We start from the raw sequence: 17,413 nt of genomic DNA on the forward strand, positions 1-17,413 counted from the left end.
CAACAACCATTTGCCCACAGACAGGGTCTGTGGATGGACCCCGTGCCAAGGTCAGATTTCTCTACTTAGAATTGCAGAGTAAGGAAGGAGCGCCGGGCAGACAGGAGCGGAAGTTTACTTCCCCCCCCCCCCCCAAGACGCTGCGCAAGGGTACGGATAGGTCACGCCCACTAGCGGGTGGCCGCCCCTGGCTCTGGGCTGAGATGCTGGCGTCCGCTCCCGGGAAGGCGCGGACGTACTTGCCAACGGAGGCTGAGCGGGCGCGAGCGCACCCACCGGGAGTCGCCAGCGCCTCCCCGCGGCCCGGGACGCCCGTGCCTTGGCCGGGACCAAGGCCAGCGTCCACTCCGTAGCAGCCAGAGCGGGTGGGAGCGCTTGGCTTCTGGCCACGGCCGCCGCCCGCCCGCCGGCTTTGGTGGTTGGGCGGAGGAAGCGCGGGACTCCTCCTCCCCGCCGTATTAACATGTACTCAGGGGCGGGTGACCAGCCCAGCCTCGCCGCCCCTGCCCGCCGCGTCCCGGCGCTCAGCCTCCGCGCCAGAGGCGAGCGCTGCGCTCAGGGCGCCGCAAACCCGAGGACGCGGCCTCGCAGCCACCTTCGGCCGGCGGGGAGCGGCAGGACCCGCGGTGCGAGCGGTCGCAGCCACCTCGGCGCCTGCCTGGGCTCCTTCCCTTCACCTCGCTGAGAGGCGTCCGGGACTGCGGAGCCACCGCTCTGCTCCTCGCTCCGAGGCTCGAGGGACGGACTGACAGACGGACGGACGTAGCCAGCGAGGGACGGACTGCGGGCAGCGGTAAGGCAATGCGGGGCTGCGCGGCGGGGCTGGGGCATACGCGGCGGCGGTGGCGGTGGCGGCGGCGGCGGCGGCGGTGGCGCGCTGGGTGGCTGCTGCTCACCTCCCGTTGCGAGGTCGCGGCAGCCCTCGCATCCTAGGGACTGCGGGCCGCCTCTGCTGGCCATTGGCCGGCACTCTCAATTTCATGACTTCTGCCCCCCGGAGCAGGTCTGGTCCCCATGGTGACCCTGGGATTTCCCGGGACCAGCATACCCTTCCCCAGACATAGGATCTTCGCAGCTCCCTGGGATCTTCTAGAAGGGACGGATTTTTAACTGAGACAGGGTCCCTGGAGGGGGAGGGGATGGGACAAGAACACGGGTCCTATGTCTCCATTAGCTTCAGCCAAATTCATACCCGCACCTTACAGGCAGAGGCGACTGCTCACTGCAGGGGACTTCGTCAGGGGACCCTGAGTCCTTTGCAAAGCAAGTTGTTGCACTCTTTTTGTGTGACATTTTTGGCATTGGTTGTGAAGAGCGACCCCTTCCCTGTGTGTGTAAGAAGGAAAAAAAGCCAGAGAAAGAGAAACACAAAGACGGCGGCACAGAGAAACACACACAGAAGCGACAGAGGGTCCCGGGGGGGGGGGTCACCAGAGAGTCACTGAGGCCAACTGTCCGCGAATCGCGTGGCGTGGCGGGCGGTGAGAGCCAGTATTCAGAAGGTCTGATAAGTGGAGCTGGAGCCAGTACCAGTGGGCACCTCTCCTTGCTCCGGGTTGGGCCAGATAACAAATTGCACTTTCATGGAGGGGCGGCTGCAGCTGTGAGAGGAACCTTAAGGTCTATGAAGACCCTGCATTCAGCACCGGACGAGAGCAAGCGGTTCTGGTCTTCCTGTGGTTCCTGAGGCTGTGGGAAGGGGCCGTGTCTCCCAGAGGCACTGAGCTCCTGTGCCTGGAGGGAGTCGCGCTTCTGACCCAGGATCCCTGGTCACCCCTTGCCTGGTCGGGAGCGCTGCGGAATTTTCTGAGAAGGGGAGGGCATGTGGACAGGGAGGGGTTGCAGGTGGCAAATCGAAGAGGACAACTCTCTTTGGGGTGAGAGGTTATATCTCTAATGGACCCCCCACGCCCCCGCAAGACTCTTCATAGAGAAACTGGTTCTGAGCCCCCAGAGGCTGCCCATCACGCCTCCTGGCCTAGCAAATGAAGTTACAACAGAATTACAAGATGGATAATAAAAGTCACAATTAAAGACACCTCTCTAGCATTTGTGGTCTTCATGAATGACTTCCTAGAAGAAGATGATGGGGCATTCAAATAGGAATAACGAATGTTTAGAGCTTAGACTTGGCCAGAAAAGCAATTTAAGGCCAAAAGCAAACATCTGGCAACCATCCCCCCGCCCCCCGCCCGGTCCGTTTTTTATTCTGTTTGTTTGTGTTAAATCAGAAAGGAGGTGCTGTAAAGAACAGCTTTTGGACAGTTATTTATATCACAATTTCAGTCTCAGGAAGCAACTTGCTATTGGCTCTGATCGTTTTGTGTAGATAACAATAGTGTCTATTCCAACTGGAATGGAAATGACAGACAGGCAAGGAGTGACGCAACTGTTCTAGTTTATTTACAATTTACCAGAGGAAAGTGGCCTTCATTTAACGCTGTGAAAAAGGAACTTCAATGCATTCCAAACATGTTCAGAATTTAAGTTCTTAAAATTTTAAAGCTATGTTTGGGCCCAGAAAATAAAAAAGTTGGAAGGAACAGAGGTTTATAGAAATCTGGTGTCTACAAACTCTCTTTCTTTCTTTCTTTCTTTCTTTCTTTCTTTCTTTCTTTCTTTCTTTCTTCCTTCCTTCCTTCCTTCCTTCCTTCCTTCCTTCCTTCTTTCTTTCTTTCTTTCTTTCTTTCTTTCTTTCTTTCTTTCTTTCTTTCTGATTTGATGATTCAGCTTAAAATTACTCGAACCACTACCTTAAGATATTTATTCCAAGTTCCAGTTCAAAAATTCTGTGAGAGTTTTTAAGCTAAGTGATTTGCTTAAGAGAGAATGTAAGTAAGTAACATACACGAGAAAACACTTGCAAAACACGTTAAGCTTTAAAAACTACTTTTGCATCTCTCTCTCTCTCTCTCTCTCTCTCTCTCTCTCTCGTGTGTGTTTGTGTGTGTGTGTGTGTGTGTGTGTGTGATTCTAAGATCTGCTGTTAAATAAAATATAGGCAATATAGGGATTGAGTGGGAGAGGGCCATGACCAGAATGTAGTGTATATTTATATGAATTTCAAAAAAAAATACAAGCAACATAAAAATCTTGGTAAGATTAGCAGACATTTTAAAAGATCACTAAGTACTTTACTGAAAGAACTTTTCAAATTATATTCAAGCTGGAGGGAAGGACGAGGGCATGAGTAGCACTCCCTGTGGGGACCCTGACGGCTTAGCTCCTCTAATTTCTCCCTCCAGACTCATCTCATTCTAGAAGGGCCAACTAAAAACATTATGAATCACACGAGCGATTATTCAAAGCAAGTGGAAAGAGGACCTCAAAATATTATGCAGAGAAATACCACAAAACCCCACTTGCTTTGCTTTCCAAATTCTGCGGATTTACGTTTCTCACAGAATCCAGATTTAGGGACAAAAACAGTGAGACTTGAATCTGTTAAGTTCATATGTTTGCTCCAGATAGCCATCAAGACTGATACTTAAAAAAAAAATTAACAGGGCACAGATGGAATTGTCTAATAAGTGACCCAGGGATAGCGAAGCAGTGTCGTAGCCATAGCTTGATAAAAGTATGCAACATAATATATTTAAAAAAAACTGTTGTGGAATCTGAGGTTTGCTGTTTTCATTTATTTGTATGTATGTATCATTTCCTCGATACTTTGTAATGAAGAAAGAAAGCAAAAGCTGCCCATTGTATATTTCTACCATCAACTCAAACTGGGTTTGTGTTACTTTAGTGACTGCTGTTCTCCCTTGTGTTAACTTGTCTCAGAGGGTGGAGGATTAGTTTTCACTCAAGAGGCTTCCAATTGGAAGACTTCTTGAAGATTTTATTTCCTTATAAATTGTACTTGTCCTGATTTAAGGACACAAAGTAGTTGTGAACTCTTATTTCTTTTCTCTCTTTCATTGATAAGTTGGTTTTCCTTTAAAAATCACCATTAAACTGGAAGGTTAATCAGGATCTTAAAATACTCCATAGTGACCTTCCATAATTATAATTTATTCCTACTACATGTTGGTCTGTTGTTAATTTAAACACATTAGGTTAAGAGGACACACAGCTATTGCAGCTGTTGTAGTTGGTTCCCAGCACCCATATTGGGCAGCCTGTAACTCCAAATTCATGGATTCCAATGCCCTCTTCTGGACTCTCAGGTGCTCATACCCACACACATGCTCACAATTATAAGTGTAAATCTTTTTAAATCAGACATATTATATCAGTGAGGCCTTTTGCTAGGGTTCTAGAAATTTTTTATGGTGCTGAGAACATTAGGGGTTGAATGCACCCCAGGTCTTGGGCTGCTTCTTATTCCCAGAATCCTAAGGGCTCTCAGTTCTCTGTTTTCCAAGAAGATCATCATTGTAATGCCCCTCAAAGCATCCATCATGATTTTAAGTCACAGGAGACTGTAGCCTGATTCCTTCTCATTGCTGGGGAAGTTTATTTCCCCTAGATTTGATCTCTATCAGGAGTTGTCAAAGATTTGTTGCTAGGAAGACCTGAAATATTCCCCAGAAAAGAAGATTTACAAGTTGCCTTCTAATGTCCTCTTAATTTAAACAATCACAGAGGGCTATGGGCAGATTGCTAGACACCAGAACCTTTTCTCCAACCTGTATTCAAATAGCCTTGGACTTTACCTTTCTGGCTTTTCTTCTCTGTAACCCTGGGTGTACAAACTTACATAGCAAATGGGATGAAGAAAAGGAGGAGGAGGAACAGAAGAAAAGAAAAAGAAGAGGAGGAAGGGAAGGAAAGAAGAAGAGGAAGAGAAGAAGAGGAAGAGAAGGAAAGAAGAGGAGGAAGAAGAGAAAATACTAATAATAGTACTACAACAACTACTACTACTACTACTACTAATAATAATAATAATAATAACAACAATAACAACAACAGAGTGGATGTCTATATCAGGCAGTTTGAATGGTGAATGGCCGTCCTCTGAGGCCCACTGCTCCTTGCTCTGGTTTTGAAGTTGGTCTTGCACAGAGATGCTGACACAATTTCTCAACCTTTAATCTAATAAGTGATAGGTGCTGGGTGGATATTTTCATTCTCAAGATGACTTCTGATTTCCATAATTGATATTTATTACTTTTCTCCCTATTAAAGAAGTGAATAACTACTGGGCAACAAATGATATTGCAATTAGGAAAAGTAGTTTGCACAAGATCTCCATTCGGATACTTAGTTATGATATGAACCAGGGTGGCTAGGGTATGTCTGAGTATTTTATTATTTTCCATTTGGTTGCAAGCTAGATAGCAATGCCCTGAATACATAAAGAAAGATGTAAACTCACCCTCCTCCCTCTTCCTAGAATTTGCCAGAAAGGAAACCATTTATTTTCATATTCACTTATAACTTGCATCTGTTGTCACTGACAATTTGTTTGTCTTCTCTCAATGTTTCTTGTCAGATTAGTAAGCAATTGTACAAAGCCAAGCTATGAAGTGTGTCATTTGGAGCTGCCCAACCTTGCCAGGTCTCTTTAATATTCAACAGCACAATGAGCTTGTGGAAGCCATAGCTAAGCAATTAGAGAGGGAAGGATTGTGCTGTGACTCGCTTATCTCCCTGGCCTTGAATCTGAATCTCAGCACCAAGACTGTTCAGAGATATTTAAAGGGCTCCCTCAGGCGGCTTGTGAGAAGGTCTCTCTGGGCACATTTCCAACTCTGCCGCCTTACTGCCTTACTCAGTGGCATGGTTTTCGCTAATTTGAAAACATCTGCTAGAGTAACTTCCCTGTTAGTTCCACTACTGGCAAGTGCTTTTGAGTATGTGATAGTCAGATTGGCATTAACCTCCACTCTAACCTTAAGATTACTGCCCTTTCCTTGGGGACTCTTTCTGTCTTGGTTTCAATTTCGGTGGAAAGTCAGTGTGAAGTCTATTTCTGGACTAGAAATTTCCCTGCTAGATATCACCCAGATTTCTTTATAAAAAGCACATGCTGCCTTTTGCGATGAAAATGGCATTTTGATCTTGTCTCAGACTCTACAAACAGCTCTTCTTTGATGGGCTTCATCACACCATGTTCTAGGAAGACAGCAGGACTCACTCATCTCCTCCATGGCTATTTTCCTTCATACCCGAAGCCAGAATGCAGGGCAGCCTTCTCGCTGTTCCATGAAAGGCTATGCCCTTTAACTGTGGAGGGCATCTGAGGAATCAGGAAGCCCTACCTCATTTGGGACTTTATTGTGTGGACTCTTTTGCCTGGGAAATTCAGAGGCTCACTTGATTCTGTAGCTCCTGGGAACTGTGATGAAAAGTCTTTTCCCTCTCTCCCTGAAACACAGTTTCTTAAATTGTTTCTTCTTCCTTATACCTCAACCGAAGAGTCATTTAATTAGTGAAGCTCTCCAGCTGGATACAGTGTGGCAGTTGTATAGTCTCTTCAGCATCATTTTAAAGTTAATAAGGAGGTGTCATCTGGTGAGAGTATGATTGGATGACCACCTTCCCCACAGAACTGAGCTTCCTGTGACCTCAAGAGCTAAGTATAGCATGCTCATCAATACCACTGATGCCTAGCACAGTGCAGGGTACCCTGTAAATGGTCAGTATATACCAGCTGTGTGAACGGTTGAATAATTAATTAAGTTAGTGAGACCATAACTCCAAAGGGAGTGTTTCATTGTTTTGACATCGTTCACTGTACAGTATCAGATTCTGCATTGTTTAGTCCTAGGCTTACTTGAATAATACCTTCAAGAGACAAATGATCCCAGAGTGGCCAATATGTCATAGCAATGGCTGTACTTTTCAGCGAGGGGCCTGTGGTCTTTTTATGGCAAGAGGTAAGATTATAGGTAAGATAATAATTAAGGATTCTTCTTCTTCCTCCTTACGCACAGCAAACCTATCAATGGCTTACCGATTTCTTTTTGCCTCACCTTTCAGATCTCCTTTCCTGTCACCCACCGGGGTGGGGGAGGGGAGGCTGGCACACCTGTGCCTCATTTTAATCTGTGATTATTCAGTTTCTGAAGGCCAGAAGCTCATGGGATAACAGGGACAGTGTCTGTAAGGTTGGGTAGGGATGGAAAAAAAAGTCTCTTGGGGACTTAGTCTTCTGTGAAGATGACACAGACTAGAGACACCCAGAAATGGTGCATCATATGAGGAGATGTCCCATCGGACTGGCCTTTAGGTCATCGTCTTAATTGTTGATGTGGGAATGTCCAGTTCACCTTGGGTGGTGCCTGGGGAGGTGGTCCTGGGAGTTAGGAGAAAGGTTGTTGAATGTGCCTAGGAACAAGGTGGAGGTACTGTTCCTGTGTGGTCTCTATTTCTGTTCCGGCTGCCAGGTCCCTGCTTGAATTCCTGCCCTGACTTTCCTCATCGATGGAGTGTGATATGGAACTGTAAGCCAGATAAACACTTTCTTCCCCAAGCTTGCCATCCGATCATGTTGGTCATGGCAATAGGAAGCAAACTATGATGGAGAGTGGGAGAATTAGCCATATCACAGACCTGAGAGACAAACATTCAGCGTCAACTGACTTTCTTAAGGCTGAGCTCTGTGTAAGCACTCGGCACAAACTGATTCTCCCCTTGATGGGTCGTATTCAAACCTAACATCTCAAGCTAAGTGGCAGTGTAGCCCTCTTAGTATTTCTTTGATAAACATTTTTAAAATAAATTTTTATTATTAGACATAAAAGTTCTTTCCTTCCCAGTCTCTGCTTGTGGGATATTTGAAAGCTATAGGTCAGATAGACCAGCTTCCTGGATAGATTGACCTGCTAACTGCAAGCCATAGTAGATGCCAGGTCTACAGTGCAGCCTTGATTGCCCATGAGGAAACATGAGGGTCAAGGTGAAATGACCTATGTTTGTATGACTGGTCATGTCAAATAGAGTATCTATATTTACATGTCTATGTCACTGATTTAAACTAGTTTATCTTGATGATTAGAATTCTCCAGAATCTACAGGATAGCTATCAAATATCTGGTATTTCTATATTGTCTCTAAGAGTGAGGGATTTAAACTATACACAATATCTCTTGAGCAGTTACCACTATGGAGAATACAGAAGTGCAAGACATACTTCAATTCATTGCAATCAAGAGGATAAGATTAAGCAATGGAAAATATTGGAAGGATGAAACAGAGTTGTTGTCTTAAGTTCAAGGTCAGTCTTGACAACATAGTGAGTTTCAGGTTAACCTGGGCAACAGAGTGAGACCCCCCATACAAAACAAACAAAATGATGTGGCGATGATAAGCAATAATATATTGGTTTGTAGAGTAAAACCAAATGACCCAACATAAAGGACCAACAGTCATATTTACTGTGTTGCATACGTTATGCCTACCACCCAGATTATGAAATAGTCCATTTGCAGAGTCATGTGTGCTGTTGATATTTTTTCAAACATCTCATCCCTCTGTGCGTACTCTGTATGTCATATTGTGTCCTAACTGTTCCCTTGTGTCTTGTGTGCTTTACTGCATACGGATATGCATACAGCACCATAGTCTGTGTTCCAGGTGGTAAACAGTGTCACTTTTCATACGCCCTAGCCCTCTCTTATCATTCAGAAATGTGCCACGTGCAGGTTCAGTTTGTTCATTTTTACTGCTCCATAGTATTCTATTCTATGGCTGCATCATGGTTAACATGACAGTCTTTTCTTGACTGGTGTTTAAGCTGCTTCCAAATAAGGATGCTGTTCACATTCAGAAGCTCTTTCTTCTGCTAACAAAGGAGAACTCCTTGGGGCATTGCTTGAGAGGGTAATTTCCAGAGGAAGCATTTTACCTGCACACTTGGCAGATCCTGCCCGATTACCAAAATTGGTAGCTTCTATTTATAGTCTACCAACAATCTACAAGAGTCTTTTTGTTCCATTTTCTTGCCAACACTTGGTGAGGCATTTTGTACTTTGCTAGTCTTGTGAATGGGAGAAGGTGTCTTGTTGTAGCATTAATATTTTTCCCCAGAGACTGTTAAGGACATTGACCAGTTTTTCTTCTTATTGCCACTGGAATTTCTGGGGGTTGTTTTTTTCACATGAATATCTACTGCCTTACTGCTCTTCATGGAAACTCACTGGTCTAGATATTCTAGATGCCAGATGTTTCTTTCTCAGTAATATGAATTCCAATGGTCTTCACTCAGTGGCTTATCTTTATTGTGATGGTGTCTTGTGGTGGTGAAATGTTTCTTTATGCTTTGCAAGACCCCAGCTTGTTACAGGTAGCTTAGGAAACCCTTTGAGTCTGAAGGAGTAAAGAAGTTACCCTCTCGTTTCTCACAAACTATGAAGCTCTACCTTCACATGAGTTCTTCAAGACGTTAGCATCTGTGGTTACTTTTTAACACTTTTAATTACATCCCAAATTTGAGAAGGATGCATACTTGTCTTGCTCTTAATTTATTCCTCATTAAGTTACAGTGAGTCTGGTGGATGTTTAAGGATTCTGCTGTTGACAAACATCAAGACTTCATTTTTTGTCTGGAGTGGACAGAAGCTTCTAAACAGGATTTCTTGCCCTTAAGATCTCTTTGCTCCTTTTCTTCTTTCTTTCCTTCCCCTCTTCCTCCCTCCCTCTCTCTCTTCCTCCCTCTCTCTCTTCTTCCCTCCCTCTCTCCCTCCCTCCCTTCTCTTTTTCTCTACCATATCCTTCCCCCCTCAGTTTTTTCTCTTCCTTCCTTTCCCTCTAAGCCTGTGATGTAGGGCTTTCACAATGTAGCTCACACTGGCCTTAGCCTCATAATCCTCCTGCCTCTGTCTCCCAAATCCTGGAATCACAGGCTTATCTTAACACACCTTTCAAGATATACTTTTCTAAAGTCTTCATGAGACCCGAGACTTGCAAACATATTCTTTCTGCTCCTCACTACCCAAGAACTAAGTATGTGTTGTCCCTAGTGTGCCTTCAGAAATATCACTGGGACATGACCCCTAAGGCATACCTGGCCAGCTTCGATACTCAGCACCATTTCTTAATTAGTCCTTTGCCACTGGCCATTCTGGCTTCCTTATTTGTTTCTCTGCTCTTTATGTGTTTATGTTCTTCCTATTTGACAAATTGTGGCATGTGATTCTCCCAGACCATGCCAAGGGGAGTTAGGATTCCTTCATTCATTAATTCCCCTCCTTTCTTCTATGTGAATTGTATGCCATGAGCAAACTTATTAATGATTGTTTTAGAGCCCAGACAAATATTACCTCTCTTATGAAACACTTATGGCCTTTTTTAGCTGGAACTCTCTACTTAACTCCATTCGTATTAAACTGGATCATTTATGTTCAGACTTATACATGTGGATACCGCTAGATATTAAGCTCCCTCAGCGATGAATTATTTATGTATTTCACATCTTTGGCCTCAGCCCAATGTAACAGAGCAGTTTTAGCAGGTAACAGCTGGTTTCTTGATGATTGGCCATCAGTTATTGAGGATGACATAGGCTGAAGGAAACTTGGACTTTTAGGTTATTGGGATAGGAATATTGCTGGAATGTACTCAAATTTGAGATTCTGAGTGTGTTTGGGGTAACTAAGCTATCATTTGGTTTCGATACTTAGACTGGATATTTCCTATAAGTAAGAAAAAGTTAGACCTGAGTTTCTGAAATGATAATATTTGAGATGTTATCTAGAGGTGGCTCAACAGATTCTTGGCACTGACCACTGCTTCTGTATTTATTTCCCTGTAGAAAATGCCACATCTCTTCACAAGCACGATTCACTACACGAGTCCCTTTAACGATATGGCTTTGTGCAAGCTAATTTCATTGAGTCCAGTTTCCTCATCTGAAAAAATGAGGATCATTAAACTAGATTTCAATGTATTTGAAAGGATTAAATGAGCCAACCTATAGAAAGTATCTGCTTTAAAGCTGGACCCATGGTGAGCAATTAAAACATGTTCCAAATAGTGTATTTTATCTACAGGAACTAACTTGCCAGCCGTCTATTTTGCATCAAAGTGACACTGAATAGAGAGCTTAAAAATGACTTGTCTAGTTGTGGAACTCTTTTCTTTCCCTACTAAAAGCTCACCCCAGACCTGATTGTGTCATATTCTTTTATGACCCAGTCCCAGCGACAGTGCCTCATTGAGCAACTAATTCAACCTCCTTGAGCTAGTGTTTGTTGAGCGCCATGATGTCTGTACTTGGTCAGAGTGAAGCTTTCCTGTGTCAGTTGCATAGGATGTAAGTTTTCAATCCACAGGGCAGCACCCACAGCCCCATGACCAACAAGCCTTATGGGATGCTGGGCCATCTGATGTGAGGAGATGCCAATGATGCCAGTGAAAATCAGATGTATTTTTCTCCCTGAGGAAGATTTAACTTTGCTAGGCGAAGATGTTCACACAGAACAGTTTGGTGCACCCAGAGCAACACCCAAAATATAATTTTAATTATGTTGGTTAGGAAGTGTGTTTCCTAAGGTGGAATGATGATTTCTATGGAGAAAATTTCTCCTGTTGACACATAGCTCCCAGATGGGTAAAGGGTCCTGTGCTCTGATGGCCTTTGCTTGTTCATCCAGACAAGACTGTCTACTCTCCCCAAATCCTCAATGGTCCCACGCTCAGTCAGCTCACATTCTCTGACACCTACTCCATGGGAATTTCTCAGCCATGTTCACTAGAGCATTATTCGTAATAGTAAGGAAATGGAAACAATATAATATCCTTTAACCAATAGGTGGAAAAAGAAAATCTAGTAATACATAGTACGGGATGCTATTCGACAGTGAAGTAAAGTGAAGTCACGATACTTGCAGGTGAATGGATAGCCCTGGAAAAGATCAGACTTAGTGAGGTGACCTAGACTCAGAAAAATAACGAATGCTGCCTCTCATCTGAGACCCTAGCTCCAAGTCTTCAGGCGTCAGTGCATAACCCAGAGTAACTGGAGAAATATAAAACCTACTGTGACGTTTCCACAGAACCACAAAAGCTACATCAGTTTAGACTGAGTAGTTCCTTCCCTTTGAGACTGTGCTTCCAGAAGGAGTAGCTTCTAATGTAAGTGTCCTCAGACATTCTTTTGACCTGTCTCCCATAAGCCACACAAAAACTACCAATGAAAGTCATGTTTGTGGGAAAAAAAATCCATTCTAAACTGTGACATCATCAGTTGTCACGTCTCCTGTGGAGTGGGATTGCTCTTCCTCTGCCAGTGAGGTCACCGTGCGACACTCTGACATCAGCCCTCGTTGTCTAGATTGAGTATGAGATTGCGTGAAAGCCATGTGCAGGTCAGTGTATTGACGTTGTTTGAGTTATGCCCCTGCAGCCGTGATGTCTGCAGGGTTATGCATGAGTTAGCTCCCAGGAGAGGAGTGGGTTGTAACTTAGGTACTTTCCCCTAATCTTTCTTGTCCTATTATCTCATGCTCTGGAGATGCTCACTGTGAGATGGACCTTTATTGATTCATTCCTCCACCCCTCCACTTTTTCACTCAACTGACAACTATCATTCAACAAATATTTGTGCTATTCACCGATCTGAATTCTTTTAATTTAGTAAACTAATAACAAAAGATGTAAATCATCCGGCCCCTGTGGAGCTGGGGTACTTATACAGGTTGGGAAGAAATACAATGTATATGTCTTTGTATTTTTATTTTATTTTAGATACATGGACTTCTCACATGGCCCCGGCTTTACTTTAACCAGCTGTCCCCCTGCCTCAGCTTTCCCAACGCCGAGATGATAGGTGTGGCTAACCACAACATACTCTGTGCTTGCATGCTTCTTATATCTACGGGGAAGTCATAATGAAATTAGCAGGGATGGGAGCACTTACCTTGCATGAACAGGTGAAGTTGCATTTCTCTTTCTCATCAGGTGTGTCTGAGCTTCAGGACGCGGAAAGCTTCTACTGGGCGTGCTAGGGAGGGCTTTTCACTGGTGATGCCATGTCTTTCCCTTCTCTTTTTACAGCGGTAGATGGGCTCACAGACAGCATCCACCTTTCTAACTGTTCAGTTCTGTTTTCTCCCACTGTTCTGGCTCTGTTGTTTATAAGTTCTGGGCTAGATCCTAGGTTGTTGCACCTGCTAGGCACATCCCTCCCATTGAGCTGCAGGTCCTCAACCCTTTGCCAATCTCTCTTGAAAGCTTAGCTAATACTCACTGGATAGCCCAGATGTTCCTCGAGCTAATCTGTTTGCCACCAGGGTTTATGGATCACAGGAATTCACCACAAGATCCATGTGACTTTGGTTTTCGATATCCCAGTGGATCATTAACTGTAGCATCAGAGATATTCCCTGCAAGTCTTGTGTTTGAGTAATAACAGTCCTTACGTTTTATCGGGTGTGTATTGTATACTAAGCCTATTACATCAGTAACTTATATTCACACTTGCCTTATGTAGGAAGCGATACCATTTACTGACTATCTTCTTGCATTCAGAACTATCGCCAATGGAGTTGATAATTGACTGGGGTCTGTCTTAGGATCTGTGCTCCCCCTGGTGCCTAACCTATTGCCTAGTTTTGAGCGACATTAACGAAATGGAGGGAGAAGTGGAGAAGTGGGGATCTAAAAGGCTGTCATATTGCAAAATTGATAGCTATCAGAAGTGTGTTTCTAGCTGTCTGAAAGATATATACTCTTCTGGGTTTAAATTATTTCACTTTGAAGCTTGCATCACCCAGCAGGTGGTTATTTGAACATTTTTTTAAAGTGGTACTTTATTTTTTTTTTACCTTAGTTCCCACCAGCTCTTGCCGTATGTGTGTGTAGGACATAACAGAAATGAAATTTGTTCTACTGAGTTGCCGTTGCTAGTCACTTTTCCCTCTTGGTGATCAGATAACTGACGGAAAGCAACACCGCTGAAGAGAGAATTCTTTGGGCTCCTGGTTGAGAGGGGGCCATCTGCCGAGGCAGGGAGGGTGTCAGAGTCTGTGGCAGTGGTAGCGGTAGCGTGATGGTGGGATCTCTCCCGTCTGAGAGTACCAGGAAGCAGAGAGCCAGCCAGGTCTGCTGCGTTCCTTTTCATTCAGTCCCCACGGTGGATATATTGGAGTCACTCATGCTCCTGGTGGGCCTTCACTCTGTGAAACCTCTCTGGAAATGTCCTCGTGAGCTATACTCAAGGTTATATGTCCAGCCAGGTAGACGGTGAAGACGAACCAGCACAAATGCCCGAATATCAAGCTCCTAGTTTAAAAGGGAAGTTACCTTTTCTCATGCCAGTTTAAAAAAAAAGTATCTTTGCTTTGTCTTCGGTTTTTGTGTAGTCCCTGCTTTCGTGGCTTATTTTGGGACAGGGGCTGTTTGGATGAGATCAAGAGTGGAGTGGGTTGCCTTTGGCTCTCTCTCGCTCTCTCTCTCTCTCTCTCTCTCTCTCTCTCTCTCTCTCTCTCTCTCTCTCTCTCTGTATCTCAACATTTGTTAGAGAGATCCTGCACGACAGAGGTGAATCTCTTTGGAAACTTCTAGGGGTGTAGCCATCTGCTAGGTCTGGAGAAAACCAGTGTCTTCTTTCCAGGGAAGGATCTGTCAGCTGTAAAGAGGCTTGAGCTCCCTGCTTCCTGTTGGGCAATCTGTTTGAGAGTAAATAAGTAGGGACCTCAAAGACAAAGGGACACAAGCAGAGATTTAGCCCGCAATAAAGATGTAGTTTAGAGAGCACCATTAACTGGCCCCGCACAACCTCTACACGGATCAGATAAGGACTTGCAAAGCAAGGGAGAGAGACAAAGAGCAAAGGGTGTCCAGTTGCCCTCCTAACAGATCCCTGAACACAGCCTGCTGCTTATCTCTAGGTTCCTTTGCAGTTCAGCCTGGTGGAATTAAAACATCAATCTCCTTAAATAGACATTGGCAAATCAGCTTCGCCACTCAATTCGAGAGCAAGGTTATTCAAGTTGTCCGTTAAATACTAAAGTAGTACTGTGGTTTATTTTTAAACGCCAATTTCTTAGAAGAAAAATGAATATGTAAGTGCCCCCACCCACATAAACGCCGGCACAAGAGGTTTTGCTTCTGTACATTAACAAAAGCTGCATCGAAGATGGATTCACAAAAACACGGTGGAAGAACAAGTGTTGTTTACCATGTCCTTACCATCGCTGAAGTGTCCCAGGCGAAAAATCTGTTTTATTTTGTTTTATTACTTATTTGGTTTATATCATTTTATTTATTTGCATCACAAATGCTTGCCCCTCAGTCCCCTTTGCAGAGTTTTTTCCCCCTACCCCTCCCCTTTGCCTCTGAGATGTCGAATACCCTGGGTATCCCTCCGCCCTGGGTATCCCTCCGCCCGGCGTATCTCTTCTCCGCCCTGGGTATCCCTCCGCCCTGGGATATAATGTCTCTAGAGGATTAGGCACATCCTCTTCCACTGAGGCCTCTGCTACATATGTGTGGGGTGGGGTGAGGGTGGGGGAGAGGAGGTTGCGTGGCCCATCTTGTGTATGCTCTTTAGTTGGTGGCTCAGTCTCTAGGAGCTCCCAGGGGTCCTGATTAATTGACACTTCCTCTTCCTGTGGGGTTGCCCTACCCCCAATTCATTTAGTTCTTCCCCTCTGTCTAATACGTGGTTGTAGGTATCTGCAGTCAACTGTTGGGTAAAGCCTCTCAGAGGACAGCCATGCTAGGCTCCTGTCTACAAGCACAACATGGCATCAGTAATAGCGTCAGTAATGGGTTTGGTGACCTCCCACGCAGTGGATTCCAAGTTAGGCAGGCCACTGGTTGGCTTTTCCTTCAGTCTCTGCTCCACATTTTTTTGTCCCTGCATTTCTTTTAGACAGAAAAGATTTGGGGGTCAAAGGTTTTGTACGTGGGTTGGTGTCCCTATCCCTCCACTGGGGGTCCTGTCTGGCTACTGGAGGTGATCTCTTTAGTTTCTGTCTCACCACTGTTGGGCATTTCACCTAATGTCACCCACCATGAGTCTTGAGAACCTCTCACATCCCAGGACTCTGGGGCTTTCTAGAGGTTACCCCCACTCCCCACCCTCAGCAGTTGCATATTTCCATTCGTTCTCCTGACCCTCTGAGCCTCTCTCTTGTCCAGCCTCATATCTGATCCTGCCCCCCTTTCCCTTCCCCTTTTTCATCCTACCCAGGTCGTTCCTCCTTCTGCCTCCCATGACTATTTTGTTCTTCCTTCTAAGTGGGATTTAAGCATCCTCACTTGGGCCTTCTTGTTTAACTCCCTTGGTTCTGTGGGGTGTATCCTATGTATTATGTACATTTTGGCTAATATCCACTTATTAGTGAGTACATACCGTGGGACTAGGTTACCTCACTCAGGATGATATTTCCTAGTCCCATCAATTTGCCTGCAAAATTCATGATGTCTTTGTTTTTAATAGCTGTGTATTATTCCATTGTGTAAATGAAATTTCTATATCCACTCTTCTGCTGAGGAACATCTGTGTTGCTACCAACTTTTGACTGTTACAAATAAGGCTACTCTGAACACAATAGAGCAGGAATCTTTGTTATATGGTGGGGCACCATTTGGGTATATGCTCAGGAGTGTTATAGCTGGTTCTTTAGGTAGAAATATGTCCAGTTTTATGAGGAACCGCCAGACTGATTTCCAGAGTGGTTGTACCACTTTGCAATCCCACCAGCAATGGAGAAGCGTTCTCCTTTCCCACATCCTGGCCAGCATCTACTGTCGCCTGAGTTTTTGATCCTAGCTATTCTGATTCATGTAAGGAGGAATCTCAGGGTCATTTTGATTTGTATTTTTCTGATGACTGTGGATGTTGAGCATTTCTTTAAGTGCTTCTTGGCCATTCCTCTGTTGAAGATTCTGTTTCGCTCTGTACTCCATTTTTTAATTGTGTTATTGGGTTTTTTTTTTTTTTTTTTGGAGTCTAAGTTCCTGAGTTCTTTATATATTTTGGATATTAGTCCTCTGTGGAATGTAGGTTTAGTGGCAATCTTTTCCCAATTTGCAGATTGCCGTTTTGTACTGCTGATAGTGTCCTTAGCTTTACAGAGGCTTTTCAGTTTCAAGAGGTCCCATTTATCATTCGTCGGTCTTAGAGCCTGAGCCCCTGTCGTTCTGTTCAAGAAATATTCCCCTGAACCAATGCACTCCAGGCTACTTCCCACTTTCTCTTCTATTAGATTTAGTGAACCTCGCTGTATGTTGAGGTCCTTGATCTGCTTGTACTGAGCTTTGTGCAGGGTCATAAATATTGATCGATTTGCATTTTATGAGTTAAATATCCTCAGTCTTTCTTGCTAGAGCTTCTATGATTGTTTTCTGGGTAGATTGCCACCTCCCTGGACTTTCACCAATATTTCTCTGAATTTCAACTTTTCCTTTTATTACTGCCAACTATCTCTCGTACAACAGAAGCGTCGCCGATGATCATCCTTGCTACTTGTATTCTGCCCGTTGTTAGCAACAAGGCCCGCATGACAAGCAGCTCGTG

At 44.5% G+C, this 17,413-nt stretch overlaps 1 protein-coding gene across 7 annotated transcripts in view; it reads left to right on the forward strand.

Moving 5' to 3' along the window:
- Positions 1-206: 206 nt before the first annotated feature.
- Positions 207-17,413, forward strand: part of Dlgap1 (DLG associated protein 1) — an 869,320-nt gene continuing 852,113 nt past the window's right edge. For 5 of the 7 annotated variants that reach the window (XM_039084189.2, XM_039084188.2, XM_017596627.3 and 2 more), the window contains exon 1: positions 208-793. The gene's annotated coding sequence lies outside the window, so the exon portion shown is untranslated. Of the gene's footprint in view, positions 794-17,413 lie in introns of all 7 variants that reach the window. The other 2 variants (XM_039084190.2, XM_039084191.2) reach the window with 1 other exon arrangement.

The sequence above is a fragment of the Rattus norvegicus genome, chromosome 9, assembly GCF_036323735.1.
Source record: "Rattus norvegicus strain BN/NHsdMcwi chromosome 9, GRCr8, whole genome shotgun sequence".
NCBI lineage: Eukaryota > Metazoa > Chordata > Mammalia > Rodentia > Muridae > Rattus > Rattus norvegicus.